Source organism: Protopterus annectens, chromosome 7.part0 (genome assembly GCF_019279795.1).
Source record: "Protopterus annectens isolate FY-2018-M chromosome 7.part0, PAN1.0, whole genome shotgun sequence".
Classification (NCBI taxonomy): Eukaryota; Metazoa; Chordata; order Ceratodontiformes; family Protopteridae; genus Protopterus; species Protopterus annectens.
The window spans coordinates 1,710,413,915-1,710,439,758 of record NC_056739.1 but is presented as its reverse complement, the minus strand read 5'-3'; the positions used below and the strand labels follow the sequence as shown (position 1 = coordinate 1,710,439,758).

Sequence of the window (25,844 nt, the reverse complement as noted above, 5' to 3'; positions counted from 1 at the left end):
ATGCCTGAAGATTAGGGTGAGATGGAGCGCAGAGATGCCATGTAACACCAAGGGTTATAAAACCACAACTTAACAATGAGACCCCATGTCAATAAATAAGTAAATGCCCACATCTGCTCAATCTCCCATTAAAAAAGGGGATGTTTTCTGGGCTCTCAACTGAACAGATCTTTTCAAAAGCTGAAGGAAAAGAGGAAGACAATTCAGTCTGAGAAACAGTTGTTTCACTCCCTTACAAAATAAGGTAGACACTGTCTTACTAAAATTAACTCTTCCACAGGAAGCAAGAAAAAAGGCAAGCAGCCAAACAGGAAGAAAGGCCATTTCAAGAGAAAATGGCAAGCCATCCACAAATAAAAGCCTGACAGCCCACAGGGACAAGACACCACAAGAAAAGACGTATGACTCAACAGAGTTCTTCTCTTCTACCAACTCTTAAACCTTATTCTAACCCACACCTTCCCCAAACTCACCTCACTACCCATTTCTACCCAAAAAATAGGAGGCCATCTGAGACTGTTTGTAAAGCAGTGGGAGAAAGTTCAGTCAGGACACTTGGGTCCTAATAATTTTATGACAGTCAGACTTCTGTTCATAGAAAGATGAATGTTTGCAGGTATTCTCCAAGCACCCAGTGAATATCAAAGCCATCTAATAAAAAAACATACTATTGAACCTTCTGTAAAGAAACAGTATCGAAGCAGGAAGAATGCACAGAATTTTGCCTAATATTTTTTCCAGTCCCACAAAAAGACAGCCTGTGAAGACCAGTCTTAGATGTAGAACAAGTTCCTAAAAATGCCAGACTTCAGAATACTAAATTTGCAGGCCTTTATGCCTGTCCTCTTCACTCAAGTCTTAACGGTTAGCGTAAACCTGAAAGATGCATACCTTCTCAAACCTATGAGCAGGACAGAGTACCTGAGATTCAAAGTAAGGGGCAATCTCATACTGTAGAACCAAGGGTCTTCAAATTTAGCCCATCCTGGATCTGGCTCCAGCCCTTTACAGTAGAAACAGACACCCTGCAGTTTACCCTGGCCTGCTTGCAATGTCTAGGACTCTCTCTGAACCTGTAAAACTCCTAGCTAACACCATGTAGACAAGTCCTGTTCCTGGGGGCTGTCCTGGTCATTACCTACCAGACAGTATTCCCTCCCTCAGTGAATACACTATTCCTAGCCTTATACTTCACCCCCATGACTCTATAAAATCAGATTAAAGCAATGTGGGGCCTTGTCAAGGTGGTATGTAGCTTCAAATTAAGACATTCCAATGGCACCTAAGGAGCAGATAGTGATATTAAAACCATTCTGCTCCTTCTCATCCACCTGCTGCACTATGACAAGAAGGAACTGTTATGGTGGATCCAAAAAAGTGAACTTCAATGAGGAGGTTCCTTTCAAGCACCAGAACACCAATCACAGGAATTTGGGCAGCAGATGCCTTCTCAATAAACTAGGCAAATCTGTTTCTCTATGCATTTCCTCTTGTCCTTTTCCTCCTCAGAGTGATACAGAAGATAAAGTTGGATAAACCAAAATGCTACTCAAAGACTCCTTTTGGCTGAAACAACACTGGTTCTCCATCCTACAGAATATGGTAATGGCAGAGCCTGTTCTCCTGATTCAGTATATGAACCTCTTGAACCAGAACAAGGGGTCAGTTGTAGACCCTAAGGTGAGCAGTATGGATGATCTTCTTTAGGCACATATTTTCTGCTAACATACTTTCTATTATTTGTTATACAAGTTAACTTAACCAGTTGATGGTAACTTCCTCAATTACCTGACCTGGAAACTACCTTGGTAGTGGCCATTACATCTGCTAAAAGGATATCAGAACTACAGGTCTTCATATGCTAACAGCTTTTTCTTATCATCCAGCAGCACAGGGTAACACTCCACACTATTTACATCCTCATGGCTAAGTGGAGACAGAAATGTATTTTAATCAGTAAATTAACCTCTCTGCTATCTAGCCTAATTCACAAACAGGGGGAGAAGGACCTTACACACACTGGGCATGCATAGGCTACTGAGATTTTACCTTGAGAAAATAGAGGAGAAAGAAAATTAGACCAGTTATTCAAAGCATTTGCTAGGGGTAGGGCAGGCAGACATTTAAATTGCTGACTCACTGCATGGCATTCTTTTACCCTTTGTATGGCAATTCTGTACCAGAGCATGTGTGGGCCCACTCAATAAGAACCAAATCAGTCACCACTTTCTTCCTAAGACGGGTCAGCACTCAGGCCAACTTTTTTGCTGATAACTCGTTGTTTGTACACACCTTCTCCAGATATTATATCTCGGACATTAGATCGAGAAGTAAGAAGGAATTTGCCATTGCCATATTACAAGGTCTACTACAGACCACACCTTCACAGGGCTAGCCACCCCAATGGTCAATAAGCTCTAGGAATCTTCCTAAATGTTATCACTATTACAACCATTCGCAGTATTATAAATATAGCGCTATTATATTAGGAACGCATAATAATTATAGATGTTTGAGTATGTTCACTGTTGCAGTAACATTTCACTCCATCCATTCACTTGTTTTTTTTCTCATAGCCATCTTGGGACTTATCTTCCCTTTCTATTACCAAAACAATCTGCCCGCTCCTCAGATTGACCTAGTGTCTGAAGAGGGAGTTTGGGGGAGTTTTGGTTGGAATGTAATTCTTGGGTGCTTGTAACACCTCTGTGGTTCATACTTTAGTATCAACATAGAACCCTGGAGCTGACATGGGCAAAAAATGAAGAGGTTCCCTCTTTACCATAGATATGGTGACCTCCAGGTGGGATGATGTCTAATCAACATGGAAAGAGACGGGAGAGAACCTGTGGAAGTACAGACAACAGGCCTTCTGCAGCATTCAAATGAAGTCACTACTGCAACACTGAACATGCATCTACAGTGAAAGGAAAGTTCTTAATTCAATTAAGAAGCTATTATTAATTCAATTAATAAGCTATTATTAATTCAATTAATAAGCTATTATTAACTTTGGCATTTGTGAATACAGAGGTGTAGCTTAAGTGGGATAAGGGGGCAGTCACCATACCTCTCAACTGTACAGATTTTCGCATAATGTCCAGATTTTTGCTTTAGATATTTGGGCCATTTTTCATAAAATTGTGGTTTTCTGGCAAAGTATTGGAAAGTCATTGAAAAGTAAAGTCAGAAAATAATGATAGACATTTCAGTTTTAGACTTCATACTCTTCAGAAAATTCATGCTAATGCAAAAGCTGCTATGCTATCAACTTTCTAAGTTTGTAAGAGCAATATTTAAAAATTGTCCCAATTTTTGGGCCTTTGTCCCCCCATAATGTATGGCTTTGTCCAGATTTCTTGCTGTCAGAGGTTGAGAGGTATGGCAGCCACCCCAGGTGCAAAGTGTTAGGGAGTACGATTGGCAGATGCCGATCATTCTGTAGTGCAGTACTTGCATTCACCTTCACACCAGCATTTCTGAATGCGGATACAGAAATGAATGCCAGTTTTGCTGTTGTAGTCAGGACTGACATGCTTTATCTCTTTGTGTGTGGTCTAAGTTATAATGAATGTAGCAAAAGCTTTTAAGAATAGAAAGTTTTTGGGGGGTTTTGTCTTTGTTTCTGTTTTGTATACTTCTGAAGTAGAGTAACTTTTTTTTTAATTTGCTTTTAAACTTAAAGTTGAGGTTGAGTGGGGTGTCATACTGGCGTGGAGGTCTGCACATGGTACAAGAAGAGCTAGCTACAGGTCTGCATGAGCACACACTGGTATGATACAATTATACAGATAAATTCAATAAAACATCCTTTGGCAGAATATACAATACTTATTTTACAAAAATCCCCCTTGTAATAAAAACAAGTCTAGGAAGATGGCTCCACATACAGAGGTAAACAATGTAATAGCTCAAAGGCAATAAGCAGATGAAAAAGAACAAAAGAGCAGTTGTACTGCATAATGATTATTTTTATAGGAATCCCAAATGGGTGGTAGCTTTTCAGCTCTTAATCTCTTGCCCTTCTTGAGACGTTATACATTGCTGTCTTACTGATTAGCTTTTCTTTACTCCCTTGAGTATTGCTGTTGCTAAATTTCATATCTATGAACTATACTGGCTTAACAGTCAGCCACTATTTTCTTCAGGTTTATTGTCTGTGCCCAGCATCTTGTAAAATTGCTGATGGCAGTGGTTTATAGAAAGGGCCGCTGCCTTTTAGGATGCCATTTTTTTTCTTTTCTTTTTTTAAGGGCCATAAGGTGCAGAATTAGGCTTATCACATGCACCTATTACCCTGTAATATCTGTATTGTCTTGTTTAGGATATTCTCTCTTGCCTAAACCTGGAACTTAACATTCTCACCACCCTCTCCCATATCCTCCTCTACCACACTTGTAATCTACACTAGCTATTACCTTGCATAACCCTCTATTTCTCCCTTACAGGGCATTACCTGACCATGATACTGCTGATTCCCAGACTACAGCCTGCTTTTAGACAGCCCAGCAGCTCGCAATACAATTTTCTGCTAGCTCCCTCTGAGACACCAATCAACCACCTCAAAGGATAGCCTAAGGTCTCTATGTATTTTAACTTCAGTTAATGTAACAATAACTTGGTGTATCCTGAACAATAGCCATTTTCACACTGCCTCTTGTAAGGAATGTGCTGTAGTCGGTAGCCAACCAGAACCTGCTTCATACCCCTCTTTCTTCATTTATTAACTTTCCAATGTATTCCATTCACCTTTCTTATAATCTCTGTAATATCTATTACCCCCTCCAAGCATTCTGTTTCTACCCTGCCCATACCTACTCATTCATAAAAGATTGTCAGGCTCCTCTCTTCCACATTGTAATTACCTTTCTCCATTGATTGTTTTTTCTGGATCCTGCTGTGCTCATCCAGCCAGTGTAGCCCTGCACTGTTAGCCCTCGCTATGCTCAGGCTCACTTCACTCCCCTCCCCTATCCCCATTTCTCACCCACCCCCACTACCCCAGATGTATCTTACACCTACCCACAACTACCACTTCATTATCCAATCACACACATTCCCCCTCATCAGCTGACTACATTCCATAACCTCCTACCATAGATGAAACCAATCTGCTACCTTTCACTACCACTACCCTACTAACTAAAACATTATATATCATTACCTTTGATACCATCTACAACTCTTACAACTCATAGCAATATGTTATTTATATATACTGCTTCTCTGTTTATACTAACAATTATTTATTTTCTCACTTCTTATCATACCCACTTACATGTAACCTCTCAACAGGCTACTACCACTGTCTTTCACTATAACAACACTTACAATCACTTCCCAATCTCTTCCTCTATCCTCACTCTATCACCCATGGACTATTGTCACTTTAAAGTAATTCCTCACCCAAACTATCCTAAACTCTCCCTAAAATATAATAAACAAATCTCAAAACTCCTTCAATCTATTATCCACATTGCCACTAAATCACCTCGCTGTGGGGATATACATCCTAAAACCTGGACCAATTACTCCTTCAAACCTCTCCATCCCTCAACCTCCCAACCTACCAAATAGCTTAAATCAACTCCCTAGAAAAGTAACTGACCTACTTTTTCTAAATATCAACTGTAGAAGTATCTCCAACAAAATTCACGCTCTACATGCTTGGCTCTCACTATATGACCCAGATATAGTGGTCACAACTGAGACATGGTAAAAGCCTCATATCATGGACAATGAAATCATTCCTCCAAGATACAGCATCCTAAGGAAAGATAGAATAGTCATAAAAGATGGAGTCATTGCTATTCTATTCAAGAATCACCATACAGTGCAGGCATTAAGCATACAACAACCCACCACAGATAATGCAGAAATAATTTCCCCTCAACTTAAGCTCAACTCCAAAAAACTAATAAACATAATTGGATGCTACATACCTCCCGGTAACAATATACCCACTCTGGAAAACCTGCTCCATTGGTCCTGTACGTCTCTCCATAATGAAACCTTCATTTTGGGTGATTTTAATATTGATTGGCTAACCTGTAACTCTCCTACCCCAACAAACCATATTGACCTCCACGGTTTTACCCAAACCATCCAAACACCTACAAGAATTGTAGGTCTATATTAAATCAGCGAACCCTTAAAAAAGCTAATGCTGATTTATTGACCCCATGTAAGCAAAAGCTTACAATCCCAAACACTTAGAACAGCAATTTTTTTCCATGGGAAAAAAAAAATCACTGTTCCAAAGAAAAAAAAAACTTTGAAACATTACATAAAGTGGGGGGCTTAGCCCCCCACATCCCCCGACGTGGGGGACTGTGCCCCCCCACACCACCCCTACTTAAATATACCAACTCCAAGATCGTACTACAGTGATGAAAATGGAAAAATAATGAAGGTGGCCAAGTGATTTCTTTCCCTTGTAAAGAATTCACTTATATGCCGTTTCGGTATTTTGCCATTTCATGCTTTCAAGTTCTATCAAGACGCATTCAAAAGAATGCGTCTTCAATCATATAATAGGGAACCGAATTGACAAGGTAACTAACAGGGAATCAATACTAGACTGAATTCTAGGTAATAGATCAGTCTACACCTCTCTCATAGGATGTATCCCTGATGGACTAAGTGACCATCTGCCAACCTTCCTACTCAGACAATGTACACAAGATACCAAAGGCACTGTATACCAAAGCATTAGAAACAAAAAGAACTTCAACCCAAGCAATTTCATAATGGATCTAAAATACCTTAACTGGGCACCTCCAAAATACCTTAATTTAAACGAGGCAGTCACATATTTTAATACCACCTTTTTAAGCACATTAAACCTATATGCACCTCCCAGAACTATAAGAACCAGAATTAATCCCACTTCATGGCTTACAAAAGACACCAGGTCTCTCCTCAAAACCAGAGACAAAGCATGGGACCACTGGCATATTGTCAAGTCCCAAGCTGCAAGACAAAAATATCAAGAGCTCAGGAATAAAGCCAAAAAGCTAGTAAAACTTGGCAAGGTTAATTACTTCTCTAGACTTCAAATTAAGCACCAACATCATCCTCAAATGTTCTGAGCAGCCATCAACAAACTACTCCTTCCAGGTGAAAGTGGTACTCCCTCCCCCACCCTAGTAAACAGCACTGAAAACATTGAAACTCAGTTTAACAAATACTTTACTGAAACAGTTTTAACCCTAGCCAACCAACAAAACAATCCCCCCTCCTTTGAACCCTGCACAACTTACTCAAATAGCTTATTCCAATTCCAGCCCATCTCTGTAGATAGAATAAAAAAGTATCTCAAAAAACAAAGGACCAGCAGAATTTCTAAAAGTTGCTGCCAATGCAGTGCTCTACCCTATATCCATTCTCATTAGTAGGTCCCTTTCGGAATCCATGGTCCCCGAAATTTAGAATATATCTCACATAATCCCACTTCATAAAGGAGGTAACTCTGCAGAACTTACCAACTACTGACCAAAAGCAATACTATCCCCTTTAGCAAAAATCCTGGAAAAGTGCATACATTCTCAAATGACAGACTACCTGCATTCACATAAACTCCTGTCAAACACTCAGCATGGCTTTCGCCCCTTCCATAGTACCACCACTGCCCTTCTGACTTTCACCAATATAGTTAACACACATAGAAACAATGGTAAATTTGTATCTGCAACCTTTCTCGACATCTCAAAGGCCTTTGACATGGTCAGACATGACTTACTTATCAAAGAGCTATCTGAATTAGGACTAAGTAAATCTTCCATAGCCTGGTTCCAGAGCTATGTCTGGCCATCAACAAGCAGTACCGTGGCAGCAGGAACTTTCAACACCTTCTTCCAGTCACTCTTGTTGTGCCACAGGGTTCCATATTAGGCCCACTTCTATTCACCCTCTATACCAACAAGCTCTACACCTCTACTCCCAATGCATTTCTCATACAATATGCAGATGTTAATTTTGTGGAGCTTCCTCACTGCAGGAACTCCACACATTAACACAACAATCTTTCCTCTCTATAGAAGCATGGCTTTCCAATATACAACTCATACTTAACCCTGCTAAAACCAAGCTGCTGCTCTTTAAACTAACTAGGTCCACCTCACTAGCTACCACCTTTAACATTACTTCCAGCAACAATACTTCTGTCTCTCCCACTGAACACACCAAACTCCTTGGCATAGATATTGATAACAATCTGATGTTTGACATTCATATTTCCCAAGCCATCAAGAAAGCCCACAAAAAAATAGGTACCCTCTATAGAAACAGACAATTCCCCGCCAAACAAATAAAAGCAACCATATCCAACACTCACCTTATCTCTACCCTCCTCTATGCGTCACCCATTTTTACCAACCTTAATAAAACAGACTTAGCAAAGCTTGAATCCTGCTATAACAAAATAGCTAGATTTGCCTCTGACTCCCCATTTAGAACTCACCACTGCGTATCCTTAACTCAGCTTAAATGGTTAGAACTCCCCCAACTTTTACATTACAATCAACTTTCACCGGCTCATAAAATTCTATATCAACCAGATAAAACCCCTGCACTACAAAACTTACTTCATCAGCACACTAATAATAGGACTTTTTGCTATAGTAACAGATTTCTTCTTAAAGTGACTAAATCAAATTACACAGCAGGGGACACCCTCTTCTCTAATTACATGTCAGAAATCTGGAACAGTCTCCCCAGTGATATAACTACTTCTCCTTCCTTCATAAAGTTCAAACATTCACTAAAAGCCCATCTCAGTAACAACTGACTATGCTCCTGTACCACTCCAGGTTAGACATCCCTCATTAAAACACTCCTCCTCTTACCTGACTTCTTCTTTACCTCAAGTAGTGTTAATAGGTCTAGGCTCTACAATGGTATTGTATACATAAGATATAGTAAAAATATAGTAGCATCTAGCTTAGTCTTAACAATTACATATATTAGATATAGTAAAAATTGTATAGTTGTTTCTGCTTAGTCTTAATAATTCTTCTGGAGACTAGCCTAGTCACAGAATCTTATTTTGATGCTTTTATTGGATAGTAGACGTAACTAATGATACGATATGAAGTGTAAACTTTTAACTCGTGTGACTTTAGTAATGATGTTAGAACTACTCTATCAAACTAACTGTACTATTTGTCTGTATATGTTATTTGATCTATGTCTAACTGAAGCTTTGACTGCTATTTTTCTAGACTTGTTAACAGTTAATATATTTATTAGTGGTCTTTATTTGATTATTTGTTTGTTTGATTGTAATTTTCTGGAGCTTTTCTCACCGGGCCTCTACTGAAAAAGGACCTGTGTCGAGTGGACCTTCCCGATTAACAAATGTAAAATAAAATTAAATAAATAAATTATAAAACTACAGAGTTAAAGCTCCCCTATCTCATATAGCAGGAAATAGTATAGTCTCCCAGCAGTCCCTATGTAGTTATTTATTGAATTATTTTTTTAATAAATAATTGCTTACTGGGGTAGTACACTGATCGTTACTGACCAATTTCAGGTTCAGCCTGGATAAAATACAAAACGTTTCACAAACAAAAAATATAGAAATGCAATAACACAGTAGGTCAGATTAGTTGCAAAAAAACAAAATATATATATATATATATATATATATATATATATATATATATATATATATATATGGGTCTCGGACGTCCAAAACACAAACGGCAAGGACATTCTTACATGAAAGTGCTTTTCACTGAAGAAGCACTTTTGCATAAGTATGCCTGTTGCCGAGGCCATACTAAGGTGTGGATAAGGGAAAATTCCCTTTTCCCACTGTAGTGTGGCCTTGGAGGGAGAATATTAAAGTAGGGGGGTGTATGGGTGTGCAGGGGGGTGAAACCTCCCTACTAAAATGTTACTACAGTGTTTTGTTTTTTTTAACACGCTTTAACGAAAGTGCTTTTTCAATAAAAACACTTTCATTAAAGTCTCTTCGGTTGTTATGGATTCGGACATTTGCTCATTCGAGCAAATGTCCTAGATCTATATATATATATATATATATATATATATATATATATATATATATATATATATATATATATATATATACATTTTAGTGAAGAAGCACAGTGAAAGATACAGTCAAGGACAGTGTAATGTACAATACATATATCAGTTGCTAAAATGGGTTAATCTTCAGTACATTTTGAGAGACGGGAAGATATTTAGAAAGGAAATATGTATAGTATATTAGGTGATAAGTTCTATGCAGTAGCAGAAGCATATGGGCAAGGATGAAGAAGTGCTTTCTTGAGTTGCATCTTGGATTTGGAATAAGTGCTGATTTCCGTTAGGTCACTGGGGAGAGCTTACAAAGCAGTAGTTGGCGAGAGGAGAAAGCATGTGCAGTGCTATGGAGTTTGGATGTAGATGTAATGAGAGTTGGTGTGGCTTGTGAGCGGTGTCTCAGGTTGTATGGGCAGGTTTTGGGACAGGAATGCTATGTCTGCCATTCACGACATCACTGAATATGTAGTATGTTACTTGGCTCTGTGGTGTACCTGTCTATAATGAGCTTCAGAGATAATGCAAGGCTGTCTAATATTCCATATGCACTGTGGTAGGATTGGCATGGAACCAGGTAGATCACATTTATCAAGCCCAGTATTAGGTAGTTTATGGAAAAATGGCACCCAGTGAATCAAACTAAATTCCTTGTATATATCTAAAAATAAGGTATTTGTGGGTCTGTATTTTCCTATTAGATCAATGATGATTATTCAAAGACCATTATAACTGTACATTTAAACAGCAAAATCTAAACATCCAAACAAAAAAATCATGGCATGAGTATACCAACATGGAACAGAAAAGATCACATAAACTGGACAATGTCTTTACTCACCATACTTCATAGGTTCATAGGTAGGTACTAGGCTATCAGCCCAAGGGCCTAAGTAAGCCTAGCCAGAAAGGTTCCCTGACTTACTCCACCCAAGAAAGTTATTTTCCTGTGCCACTGTCAAGCAGAGCCACAGAAGTGATCCCCAAGGTGTATTTCCTATTTTCCATCCACTCATCAAGATTTTTCTTGAAGAGTGCTGATGAGGAACTTTGCTTGACATAGATGAGTAGCTTGTTCCAGAGTATAGGAAGTCTCTGGAACAGGAATCTATCCCTCCAGCATGTCCTGTTTATTGTGGTGACAAGGTTTAGGTCCCTAGAGCATGTAGCTCAGAGGGATTGGGATTTCTTTAGGTGTAGCATGTCCAACAACTGTGGGTTTGACATAACTTTATATGTTAGGCAGAGATCACCTCGGAGTAGGCGATATGCTATGGAGTAAAGCTGGAGTTTTTTGAGAGGGTCAGTATAGGGCATCTGTTTGAGGCCAGTAATCCTCTTTGTGAGGTACTTCTGTGGCCTTTCCAGCTGCTGCAGATGTCTTGTGAAGTACATTCCAAAAGGGGCATTGTACACTATAATGGGTCTAATGAGTGTCGAGTAGAGGGAAACAATGACCTCTTTTTTCCTGGATGAGAACCCTTTTGTGATGAGGTGTGCCATGTAGAAGGACTTCCTGACTACTTTGGCGATGTGATTATCAAAGGAGAGACTACTGTCCACCTGGGTCGCAAGGTCTCTTATCACACATTCAGTGTTAAGTAGACTGCTGCCTATGTGGTAGTTCATGGGTAGAGTTTGTACCAAAGGGGATGACAATACATTTTTTGGCATTGAGCTTGAGACCATGGCTCTGACACCAGCCATCTGTCTCAGTGAGGCCCTTCTGTAGGATGTCCACATTATTTGGGGACTCAACTATGGCTCCTAGCTTGCAGTCATCTGCGAACTTTATTAGCCAGAGGCCTTCTGTGTTAGCCTGTACTTCAGAGAAGTAGGTACCAAACAGGAGAGGTCCCAGGACTGAACCCTGAGGTACTCCACTTGTCACTGGTTTGAAGTCAGATTTGGTGTCTGCAACTTTAACAGTGTGGGTTCTGTCAGTGAGCCAGTTGACAACCCATCTTGTGACATAGGGATTTATACCTAGTTTAGTGAGTTTAGCTATAATTCCAGAATGGGGGATGGTGTTGAAAGCCTTGACACTGTCAGGATAGGCTGTGTGAACCACCTTACCCTCATCTACGTCTTTAGTGACTGCCTCAGAGAGGTTGATCAGGTTCAGGAGGCATGATCTGCCTTTCCCAAACCTGAACTGGGTGGGGTCCAGAGTTTGGATGTTACCAATGTCTTTGTTTATGAGTTCCATGGCCTTGCAGACCAGGCTTGTCAGGCTAATAGGGCGACAGTTCCTGGAATCAGTGGTGGCTCCCCCTTTGTGGAGTGGGATAACTGTTGCTGTGTGCCATTCAGTGGTCACAAAGCCTGATGTGAGGCTATGATTGAACATGGTGCTTAGGTGGGGAGCCAGTTCATTCCGAAGTTCATGTGAAACGCAGCCTGAGATGTTGCCCGTTCCCATGGATGCTGTATTTCTGGCTTTAGAGGGTGCAGCTTTTACCTGCGTAGTTGTGATTACTGGGACTCTGCATTCTTCCTGCATAGATACGGACCCTTTACGGGGTGAGGGAGGGGGTAAAGTTAGCACTGAACTTGTCTGCCAGGATGTTGGAAATATCAGTTGGTTCTGTAATTTTCCATTGTCTTCGTATCATAGTTTAAAAGATGCAGCTGTATATGGTTAAGACCAGTGTTAACTGATTGACATCTGTACTTATTTAGTGATGGAATATACTGGTTGTGATGTAATATACTATTTGTGACAAGATATGCTGTCTGTAGATGATGTTTGTTTGAAATATATTTTGTTTGAGTATCAAACAAATTGATTTATAAAAAATAAGTAGCAGGAAAAGACCAGAAAGAAAGGCAAAGCAAAATGAGAGAATGAAATGGATATAATCCAGCATAGGAAAACAGAGGTTCAAGTCCACAATGAGGAAATGCTTTTTTAACTGACAGTGTAAGGTGAGGGCAAACAGAGTTAAAGAGTCTAATTAAACTGGGTATGTGCTTCTGAAATGCCTAAAGTGATCACCTTGTATGACAAAGACGATGTCAGAAGCCATAAACTGTTTGCTAGTAGGAGAGAAATTATTGTCTAAGGAATGCCTAAAACAATAATGAACATATGATTAGAGTGAAGAGTATACCTTATAAAGTATGAATAACATGGTGTTTTTATAATACTAATTTATCTTGGGAGAAGGAAGAAAGAAAGTGGTGATGTGAGACAAAAAATAAGTTAGTTTAGGTGGGATGGAGAATTTGCTTGAAGGAGCTAATTAATAATGCATTTTTGTTGCACTTTTAACTACTAATCTTTGATGATCACAGAGCTTGCAGTCCATGTGTTTCTTCTCATATGGCTGAAGGGCAAGCAGTGTGAGCAGTGCCATCATCCTTCCTGGAACCTGGAATTTTGTAGTGCCATCATCCTTCCTGGAACCTGGAATTTTGCAGTGCCATCATCCTTCCTGGAACCCTTTCTGGAACCTGGAATTTTGCAGTGCCATCATCCTTCCTGGAACCTGGAATTTTGCAGTGCCATCATCCTTCCTGGAACCTGGAATTTTGCAGTGCCATCATCCTTCCTGGAACCCTTCATGGAACCTGGAATTTTGCAGTGCCATCATCCTTCCTGGAACCTGGAATTTTGCAGTGCCATCATCCTTTCTGGAACCTGGAATTTTGCAGTGCCATCATTCTTTCAGGAATCTGGAATGGTTGTTTATAGGCCCAGACTTTACCACTGCACATGCTGCAATCATACCATATACAAAGTAGCTGAAATGTAATGGTTATATAGGAAGGGCATAACTCTAGCTTTGGTGAGCAAATTCCCCTCAGAAACCCTTCCCCCTCTGAAAGCAAACTGCATCTGGTGATCCCCACTCTTGACTAGAAATTGTACTCATACAAGGTTGCTAAGGCCTGGAACTCCTTATCTTTATCCATCAGGACAATACCCTCCTTCTTTCAAAACCTTTTTCCTCACTTCATATTACATTTCCTGTTTGCATTAGACTAATTTACCATTAACTTCTCTACAAACTGTCTAAAATTTCTCTAAACATTAAATGATTGTCGTATAACTTGTATTTATTCTTAACCAATGTTTTTATATTATATATAATTTGTTATAATTATTTAAATTGCAGATGTTTTGTTTTATTTTTGGAGACTGTAAAATTATTGTTTATAACATGTTTTGTAATAATTTGCAGCTTTTCTCCCAAGGGCCACCACTGAAAATGGGCCTCTTCCCAGTTAGATTTTCCTAGTAATCAAATGGCAATAAACAAATAAATAAATTATTAGGGTGTACATTAGCAACACTGACAGCATGAGATGGTAATGTGTCTAAACTAGCAACGGATTGAGAGAAATCAAGTAGCGTGGAATAAACTCCATAATGAAAGAGATTGTTAGAAAGGAATGTGGTGATGTTAAGTGATGGCTAAATCAATGAGAGTGATAAGAAAGAATGGGCCTCGAGAAGTTTTAGTACAGAAAAGCAAATACCACGGAAATGACAAAAGAAAAGGGGCAAAAGTGTCCAAGGATAGGTTCACTAATATGTACTACTGATGGGTGACGTTGTGCAGGGAGAAGCCCTGTAACTCAGATAAGATATGCTTAACAAACTGTATATAGCTACTTGGTAACTGATTTTGGAAGATCTGCTACCAAAGAAGTAAGAATGCCCAAAACCTAGCAAAATGCCAATCCTATGCTGAGAATGAGTTGTGATCATACATACATATGCATACATACATACATACATACATATAAATATATATCAAAGTCAAAGTAAACTTTATCGTCATTTAGAACTACACACTTGTAGCCTAAATGAAATTTCATGCATCAGCTCAGTTTTTGAGATTACAAAGGAAAGTAAAACAACACATACAAGTAGAGGAATAAACACAACTAACAAACGCAATACTACTCCCAATACATGGAAGAAAGAGCAGAGACATTTACCAACACTCATATATGAAAAGAAGACCCTCCCCTGCATTAAATTAACTACCCTATTTTTATTTTATTTATTTTTATTTTATTTTACATTTGTTGACCGGGCTAGTCCAACTGGATACATGTCCATTTTCAGTAGAGGCCCGGGGAGAAAAGCTCCAGAGAAAAAAAACTTACAAAAATTTAAAATGTAACATAAATGATTACAAAAGGCATCGAAAGACAGTAATACAAAATTGAGTACAAAAAGTTTACATATAAAATAGAAGAAAAAAATTGACTTAAATATTACATAAAAAATAGAAAAAATTGACTTAAATGGACAAATAAGGAAAATAGTAGTTGAGACTCAGAGACATTAGTATTTAAGTAAAATATTGGTTAATATATAGAGTGTAGTATATAGAGGGTTTATTGGTAGGGATATGGTGGTTTTGGAGTGGAACAGTTAGTTAAGGATAACAGTCAGGGTTAGTACAAGAGCATAATCAGTGGTTATTGAGAAAAAGTTTTAGATTAGTTTTAAAGAGTGGGAGAGAAGTCTGAGATGTAAGATCATGTGGTAGTTGATTCCATACTTTACCAACATAGTTAGAGAATAAGGAGTCACCTGCTAAGTTTTTTGATAAGGTAGCATTAATCAACATTTTGTTAGAGGAGCATAAATTCTTGAGGTTATTATATGATGTAATGAGGGTAGAGAGGATTGGAGTGTTGCTGGGTTGGTATAGGGTTTTATGAGCTATTCTAAGTTGGTTAAATCATAGCTGATTAAGTAGTTCTAGCCAGCCCAGTTGTTTTAGATTCAGACAGTGATGAGTCCTGAAAGGTGAGTTTGTGGCAAGTCTCGCAATATTGTTATATGATATAGCCAGCTTGTTGAGGTTATTTTTAGAAAGGTTAGTATATATGGGAGAAGCATAGAATAGGGTGGAGATTAATTGGGTTCTAGCTATTGCGGTCCTAGCTTCTGATGTAAGGAAAGGTTTGATTCTATAGAGGAATCCTAGTTTTCTGTTAATTGATTTTATTGTAGTATTTATGTGGGTGTCAAAGTCTAAGTGATTATCAATTGTAATTCCTAGGAGTTTGGTGGTGGGGTCAGGAGAAATAAGGGTGCCATTATTGGATGTAAGAGTGAAATGTAGAGGGGTGGATATATGGGTAGGTGTAAAGAGTAAAAGTTTAGTTTTTTTTCGGGTTGAGGAGAAGACAATGGTTAGAGAACCATTGTTCTACAGTGCTGAAAGCTTTTTGTGCAAGAGAATGAAGTTTGGTCTGGGATGTGGCTGAACAAATTATAGTAGAGTCATCTGCATATTGAATGCAGGTAGAGAGTGGAGTGGATAGATGGAGGTCATTTATAAAAATGGAAAACAGTAGAGGGCCTAATATGGAACCCTGAGGAACACCTAGTGAGATAGGAACTAGATTAGAAAGATGATTTTGCCAGAGAACTGCCTGTTGTCTGTTTTCAAGGTAGGATGTAAACCAGTTCATAGCAAGATTGTCAAGTGAGAGGGACTTCAATATGTGTAGGAGAAGTTGGTGATTAACCATGTCGAAGGCTTTAGATAGGTCAACAAAGAATGCAGAGGAAAGAATGTTATTGTTGTGATTTTTGTTTATACAGTTAGTGAAGGATAGCAAGGCTGTGGTGGTACTATGGAATGGACAGAAACCATGTTGAGAGTTAGCTAGTAGATTGTGATGGAGAAGGTGGTTAAGTAATTGTTTGTGAATGCATTTCTCCATTATTTTAGCAAGCAGAGAGAGGAGAGCTATAGGGCGATAGTTGGAGAAATCATTGGAGTTTCCACCTTTGTGAAGAGGAATAATGTAGGAAATTTTCCAAATAGATGGGATAGTGCCTTCCTTTAAGGTTCTATTGATCAATATGGAGATGGGATAAGCAATTGCTTTAGCTCCTTTTTGCAGGAATTCTGCTGGGAGTTTATCAGCTGAGGTGGTAGTGGGTTTTAGTTTTTGGATTAGGGAACAGATATAGGATGTGGGTATTGGTTCTAGGTGGAATAATGGGGGAGGAATGGTATTAGGAATAGGCAGATTAGAGGTGTCGGGGGATAAATGGCTTGCAAGATTCAGTATAGAAGTAGTAAAGAAAGAGTTAAAGGTGTTAGCTGTTTGTGTTGGGCAGTCAGGGTTGGAGCCTAGAGGATTGGGTGTGACAGTTTTGCTTGGGTATAGAAGTTTGTTAATACTAGTCCAAAATTTTTGTGGTTCTTTAAGGGAGGATTGTTGAAGTTGGAGATAGAAGTTCTTTTTATCTAGTAGGATGGCTTTTTTCATAATATTTCTTTGTTGTCTAAAGGTTTGGTGATCAATAGTATCCTTTGTGGTACGCCATTTAGCCCAAGATTTGTTTCTGGAAAGGATTAGTTTCCTAGTATTATATGAGAGCCATTGGGTTGGTTTAGTTTTGTTTCTAATAGCACGTATTGGGGCATGATGGTCCAGGATTGCTAAGAAAGTGGTATTGAAGTATTCAACAGCGTTATTTATAGGGAGAGATTTTAGAGGTGACCAGTTACATTGTTTAAGTTCAGTTTGGAACAGTTCGGGGTCAAAATGTTTTTGGTACGGACTGTTCTGACACTAATAGAGATAGTTAGGCTTGTTTTATTTCTGATAATATATATTAGTGAATGGTCACTTAGGTCATCTGGAAGGGTTCCTGTTGTGTATCTTTGTCGTGGGCTATTTGTAAGTATCCAATCTAAGGTGGTTTCTTTATTGTTAAGTTTATTTAATCTGGTGGGGGAGTTTATAGCTTGCGAGAAACCATACAGGTTGATCAGGGTGGTGGGGTTAGTGCAGCTGCATAAATTCCAGTCTATGTTAAAGTCACCAAGGACTATGGTTTCTTGAGGGAGGTTAGAAGAAAGCCAATTTAGAATGTATTCGAGTATTCTGTGGTTATTTCCTGGGGGAAAATAGGAGCAGATGATGTTTATGGATTTGTGTGAGTTACACTGTAGTTTAGAGATAATTATTTCTGCACTATAATCTGAGGGTAGGTTAAGATTTAGACTGCTAATTTGTAGTTCTGCTTTGTAGAGAATTGCTACCCCTCCACCTTTTTTGTTTGTGCGGTCACAACGAATGATGCTATAACCTGGGGGGATGATTTCATTGTCTTTAATTGTGGGTTTAAGCCATGTTTCTGATAAACAAAGGATGTCAAATTGATGTACATCTAGAAGGACATGAACTAGAGGTATTTTGTTGCAGATACTACGTATGTTTAGATGGGCTATAGAGAGTGAATTGGAAGGTTTGTTTGAAGGTAAGGGAATTGTTTTGTATTGGTTGCAGTTTGTGGTGAGTGGGGAAGGGTTTGGACCAGGGTTAGAATGAATGTCTCTGCCTATTAGGGAGTGGAGTAATATAAAGTTGTTGAATTGGAGGGGCTTGCAATGGTAGTCAAATAATTTTTTATTATTTAGGATGGTATATTTGATGTGTATTACATGGTGATATTTAGCTAGAAAGTAGCTGGGTTTGTATATGACATTAAGGAAGTTTGTAGATACAGCTAGTGAAGGTGATAGAGTGTGTTTGGAATGGAAGGGAAGGGTAGAGAGTAGGGGTTGTTCATAGGAGGTTAAGAGGTAAGTGGTAGTTAGAAAAGGTAGGAGAAAGAGTACTACTAATATTTGGCATTGGAAAGACATAGTTGAGGAGAGTGCAGTAGGTGTTAGAGAGGTGGGAATTAAGAGTTGAGTCAGGAATTATAGGAGGGTAAAAGATGAGTGGCAGTGGGTGGAGTATATCTTCTGGGGGGATTAGAGATAAAGTATCAGTGGGTGTGTTTTAAGAGTTTGAGGATGGATTAGAGCTAAATTATTAGTTGGTGTGTTCTAAGAGCTTGAGGCTGGGTGTGGCAGGATGATTATGTGATTGGAGTATGATAGTGGGGAGTGTGTTTATGGAGGTATAAGTGTAGGACTGCTGGGGGTGGGTGGGAATTGGGGGCAGAGAAGGGGAGTGGATTGAGCCCGAAGGGCGAACGGAGCGGGTAGAGACCAGAGAGTGGACTCCTGAGGATGACAATCTATAGAGTGGGAGAATACAACAGGTAAGTCAGAAAGTGAGAGAATGTAGAAATAGGTTAAGAGGCTAATAAGAGGAAAGTACACTTTGTCAGAGGGTAAGAGTGTGGTTGAAATTGGAGGTAACCAAGGTCAAGGGAGGGAAGGTGGAAAAGAAATAAGTCATATAAAAGCCTATGTAAAAAAATACTTAATATACAGGAGGTCTAATGGGGAGCTAAAAATAGTATATGTGATTCAGAAAGGCTTGTGGTAAGGCACCACGTAGTGGCCAGTTACTTAAATGCGGTGACTGGTACCCAAACAAGGGAGCAGGCTACAGAATAGAGGGAGTAAAGGTAGTATTAAAGAGAGAGAGGAAAAGTCTAGCTGAGAGAGTTAGTGAAATAGAGCTGAATATTTAAAGTAATACAAAACAAACTACAGATTTAACAATGCCTAACTTATTTATCTAATATTGTACTTGACTGGGTTAAATAATGCTGACTATGGATATAATAAATAAATATTGCACTTACTTGGAATATATGTAAGTATATATTGCACAACAAAATAAAAATTGACTTATTATATGTACAGACCCCTGGGACTAGTGCCCGAGTTCTGAAGTCTAATCACTGTAGGGTAGAAACTGTTATTGAATCTTGTAGTTATGCAGCTGATGCTGTGATATTTCCTGTCAGATGACAGATGCTTAAACAGTCCATGCACAGGATGTGTGGTGTCCTGTATTATTTTGATGGCCTTTTGGATGTTTCTTGTAGAATAAAGTTGTTATATCAATGAAAGATGGAACCTGTTACCTTCTCTGCAACCCTCACTACTATCTGTAGCACCTTCCTTTCTGTACATGTGCAGCTTCCAAACCGCACTGTGAAGCTGCAGGTGAGAATGCTCTCTATTGCACCTCTATAGAAAGTGGATAGAATATAAAGAAGAAGCTTAGCTTTTTACAGCCTTCTTAAAAAGTGGAGGCATTGGTGTGCTTTCTTGACCAGTTGTCTGGAGTTTCCCGACAATGAGAGATCCTCTGATATGTGTACACCCAAGAATTTCATACTCTTAACCCTCTCCACACCCTCACCCTTGGTCCTGATTGCTGGGTGGTTTTCTTCTCCTTTTCCTGAAGTTGATGATAATCTCTTTGGTCTTCGATCTATATATATGAATGTATTTCACATAATCAAATTTTCACATCCCAAAACTGAAAGGGATGAGATGACTTTGCTGAAAACTTACTTTCACGTACACTCAGATTACTGCAATTTTAAAGGAAAGGAACCACTTGGCCACCACAACAAAATAAACAAACCAAAGTAAATCTGCACCCACCACACACCACCTAACAAAATATACTAACTCCAAGATCGCACTATAGTGGGGAAAAGGGCAAAGTTCACCATGGTGGCCAAGTGTTTCTTTTCCTGGAGTAAAAGTCCAGTGATCCGACCATTCATGAAAGTAAGTTTTGGGCAAAGTTGTCTCATGCTTATTCAATCATGTAAAAGGGATCCATTTATATATATATATATATATATATATATCTATATTTATATATGTGTGTGTGTGTGTGTGTATTTATATATATACTATATATATATATATATATATATATATATATATATATATATATATATATATATATATATATATATATATATATATATATATATATATATATATATATACACACACACACACACACACACACACACATGCACACACACACACACACACACACACACACACACACACACACACACACACACATACACATACACATACACACACACACACACACACACACACACACACACACACACACACACACACACATATATATATATATATATATATATATATATATATATATATATATATATATATACATAGATATATATATATATATATATATATATATATATATATATATATATATATATATATATAAGATGGATGACTGTCCAAACCCTTAATTAGTGAATGATATATAAACAAAGGTATATCCAGAGGAGAAGGACTAGCTTGTTTTAGGCTCTAAGATGCATCAGAGCCTAAACCTTGAACAAATATGTCTGGATGATTGAATCTAGCCCATATCTCTGAACACTCAGGATGCTGGTGCTACACTGTCACAGACGGCGTGTATCACAAAGTGACCTGACGAGATCATTAATTTTGATTCCACAAGGGTCACATACACATTACAAGCACCCAGGGACATGCTCTAAGAAGTTATATTTATAAGAGCAGAAAGGATATATGTAGCTGAAAGTTAATCATTTCTATTAATATGAGTACAACACTAATAAAAGCTATTATTATTAAACACTACAAAGCAATATACCTGTACTGCATATTATCACTCGCTAAACAAAAATAATACTAAGTAATTTAGGTTCACTCTCTCTGTGGTTTAAGGCCACGGGTTCAGAAACAGCGATACCAGTCCCAGCTCTGACATGGGCAGAACAAGCAGACCACAGACAAACAATGACACAAGATCAGTATCAAATCCTGTTACTTGGGCTGTGAATCAGATATTTTAGCTACTGGGCCACCATACCCATGATTATAGTGCAAGAACAGGAATATTCCTTCTTCTGTTTCTCTGAAGTTGTCCCTTCCACACATATATTATGTTTTATCAACTATGTGTACTGTGTATAAAACAAAGTCACAGCTAAGCACCATGTTATGGCTTTCAACATGGAAGATCATGAGTGAGTCACAGAAACACAGAAATAATACTTGGCAAAAAATCATAAGGAATGTTAGGTGACTAGCCATATACACTTCTAAGTAGATGAGTTTGTGCCCTTTCAAGAATTTAATCTTGCTTGCATTCCAAATTGGGCAGGGGTTTCCATGACGATTGTGGTGTAAAATTATGTCCACCTATCTAATCATCAAGACTAGCTTTAAATGTTGTCAAAGTAGTACCTTGGCCTCTAGTGGGAACTTATTCCATGGACAGGAAGAATATGTACAGTTAGGAATGTATCTCTCTACTGAGTCTTGTTTATTTGTTGGTGTAGATTTATGTCCCCTAGTGCAGCTGTTAGCAGAGCTTCTTATTTTGCAAACAAAGAGAAGGTCAGTTAGGACTCGGTTTTCCTAGCTTGAAAACTGACACCTAGGTCTCCTTAGAGAAGCTGGTAGACTGCTGAGTATAAGGAAAGTTGTGCTAATCTGCTAGGATAGTTGAAGAATTTATGTTCTTCAAATTTTTTTTATTTATTTATTTTATTTTTTATTTGCATTTGATTACTGGGATAGTCCACGCCCAGGGAGAAAAGCCCCACAGTGATTTATACAAAAACAACACATCTAGCAAATACAACAAGAGCTGACAATGAAATAGATTTTTAACAAAGTAATAAGGCAATGAGGCAGTACAGTTATAACTAAGACTATCTACTGATTCTACTAGTATATGTAATTTCAGCAGTGGATTTCTTATCAGGAGATAGGTACGTTTAATGAGGTAGGCAGGATGGAGAAAGAGAAAGGTGGAGGTGGTAGTAGAAGAGGTGGTAGTGGAGGTGGTAGTGGGAGAGAGAAAAAGTGAAGTTATAAAGTGTGAGGAACTAGTACATGAGCATAGCCCCTGTGAGGACAGATGTTGTTTTAAGGATTTTTTGAAGAGAGATGTGCTGCTAGTGGATCTTAGGGATGGAGGGAGAGAGTTCCGTAATTTAGCAGTGGAGCATTTGACCAGTAGAGAGGTTAGGTTTGTTAATCTGCAAAAACATTTGATTCTCAGAATGGAGGGGGTCTGTTGGGGTGATAGGGTTTAAACAGATAGGAAAGGGCAGGGCAGCTGGCAGGGTTGAATGTTAGTTTATGGGCCTTTGTTAGCTGTATATATGTGAGATGTTGGGGAAGTTCTAGCCAGTTTAGTATGTAAAAAGAGGCACAGTGGTGGGATGAATTTTTTCTGTTAGTGACGAATTTTGAAATTTTGTTATATCAAGAACCAAGCTTGGATTTTAGACTGGCCTGTATGCTACTAAAAAGAGGGGTGCCACAGAGAAGAGATGGGAGCAGGAAGGAGGAGGCGAGTGATAGTTTTGAGGAAAAATTGAGGAATGTTTTGTGGCGGCATAGCATGCCTAGTTTCTGGTGAGCTTTTTTAATATTGTTGTGAATATGCAAGTCAAAGGATAAGTGTTCATCTATGGTGACTCCTAATAGCTTAGTATGTGTGACAACCTCAATAGTAGTGTTATCTTGGGAGAATATGGAGAAAGAGCCTTTATTTATAGTAGAGATCTTCTTGAGGCTGAATAGCATAAGTTTTTTTTTTTAGGGTTTAGGGCAAGGTGGTTGTTAGTCATCCATATTTCAGTGGAGGTGAGAGCTGACTGGGTAAGTTTCAGGAGTTCAGGTGGAGAGTTGGCACTGCAAATGATAATAGAATCATCTGCGTACTGAATGACTATGCCTTGAAAGAGAGTAGAGTGGAAGTCATTGATGAAAATGTTGAATAACAGAGGCCCGAGGATGGATCCTTAGGGAACACCAGTAGTGGTATTGAGGAATGGAGAGAGAGTATGTAGCCATTTTATAGCTTGTTGTCTGTCTGTGAGGTAGTTGGAAAACCAGAGAAAGGTAGAGTGGGACATTCCTAAGTTGGTGAATTTTCTAAGGAGAAGAGGGTGGGATATAGTATCAAAGGCTTTGGAAAGGTCTAGAAATAGAGAGGAGACAAGCTTCCCCGCATCCAGAGCTCAATTTACAGAGTCACAGAAGGATATTAGAGCTGTAGTGGTGCTATGTCCGGGTCTGAAGTCATGCTGAGTTACTGACAGTAGGTTATTGTCTTGTAGATAGTTAAGGAATTGGGTGTGGATACATTTTTCAAGGATCTTTGAGATAGGGGACAGAATAGCAATGGGTTTGAAGTTGGAGATATCAGTGTTGTTTCTGCCTTTGTGCAGTGGAAGGATGAAAGCTTTTTTCCAAATGGTGGGGATGTAGGACTCTTGAACGGACCTATTGAGATACAGGCTGACAGAGTATGCTATGGAGTTTGCTGCTATTTGAAGGTATTCTGAGGATAGATCATCAGGGGACATTGGTGCATGGCTTTAATTTCAGAAGTAGTTTTTTTACTGTGGCAGTAGGGATAGGCGCAAGAGAGAAATTATGTAAGTTGGGGGCAGGCATTAGTAGTTTGGTCTGATGGGTTTGGATGATTATGAGGGAAGTTGGCGGTGAGGTTAGTTATGGCATTTATGAAATATGTGTTGAAGAGGGTGGCTATTTCACTGAGATTTTTTTCTGGATTGGGACAGAAGTTACTATTTGATCCTGGGTGAAGAAGGTTGTTTATTGACCTCCAGAACGGCTTAGGATTTTGTTCATGTTAGTTTTGTGAAGTGTGGTAGTATACTTTTTTATCACTAATAACTAGGTGCTTTACTTGGTTGCAAAGTTATTTATAGGTTATAAGGGCAGCGATATTTTTGTGTTTTTTCCAAAGTTTCCAAGCTTTTTCTCTGGTGGCCATATTCAGTTTAGTAGCTCTAGTGAACCATGGGGTGTGTTGTTGAAAATTAACTTGGCCAGGTGGAAAGCTTTCCTAATTACAATGAAAACAAGATGACTGAATAAAAAAGAATTGTCACCATGAGTGCCTAGGTCTCCTATGAATATCAGTGTCTGAAAAGGAGTACTGTTATGAGGTGGGAATAGATTTTTTTCTGAATACTATGATGATACACTTTTTTACATTAACTTGAGTTGATTTTCAGTGCACAAGGTATCTGCTATGGCTGTTTAGTAACAGTTCGTGACAAGATAACAGTTCCAGCTTACAGTAATCAGTAAACTTGTAGCTCACACACACTTGATGACTGCTTGAATCTTAGAAGAAACCCATGCACTAACAGCACACATAAAAAAAAGCATTTTTTCTGGGTAAGCCCTCGCACCCCCTACACTCCCAACTTACATATAACAACTCCATAGTTACACAGCGTTAGGGAAAGGTAAAGCTTCACAAAACAGATCTGTCTGGCACAATCATGATTCAGTCCAACACAATCAAGGATGTGATTCCCAACCAACTCAACCTCAAGGACATATGAGATAGACCCATTATGTGATATAAGGACACATGAGATAGACCCGTTCTGTGATATAAGGGCACATGAGATAGAACCGTTCTGTGATATAAGGACACATGAGATAGACCCGTTCTGTGATATAAGGACACCTGCGATAGGCCCATTCTGTGATATAAGGACACATGAGATAGACCCATTCTGTGATATAAGGACACATGAGATATACCCGTTCTGTGATATAAGGACACATGAGATAGACCCGTTCTGTGATATAAGGACACATGAGATAGACCCATTCTGTGATATAAGGACACATGAGATAGACCCATTCTGTGATATAAGGACACATGAGATAGACCCGTTCTGTGATATAAGGACACATGAGATAGACCCATTCTGTGATATAAGGACACATGAGATAGACCCGTTCTGTGATATAAGGACACATGAGATAGACCCATTCTGTGATATAAGGACACATGAGATAGACCCATTCTGTGATATAAGGACACATGAGATAGACCCGTTCTGTGATATAAGGACACATGAGATAGACCCATTCTGTGATATAAGGACACATGAGATAGACCCATTCTGTGATATAAGGGCACATGAGATAGACCCGTTCTGTGATATAAGGACACATGAGATAGACCCGTTCTGTGATATAAGGACATATGAGATAGACCCATTCTGTGAT

General features: G+C 38.8%; 1 protein-coding gene across 1 annotated transcript in view; it reads right to left on the bottom strand.

Annotated features, from left to right (window-relative positions):
- LOC122807193 (aldehyde oxidase 3-like) overlaps positions 1-25,844 on the bottom strand; it is a 1,326,697-nt gene that overhangs the window by 828,262 nt on the left and 472,591 nt on the right. The window lies entirely within an intron of this gene.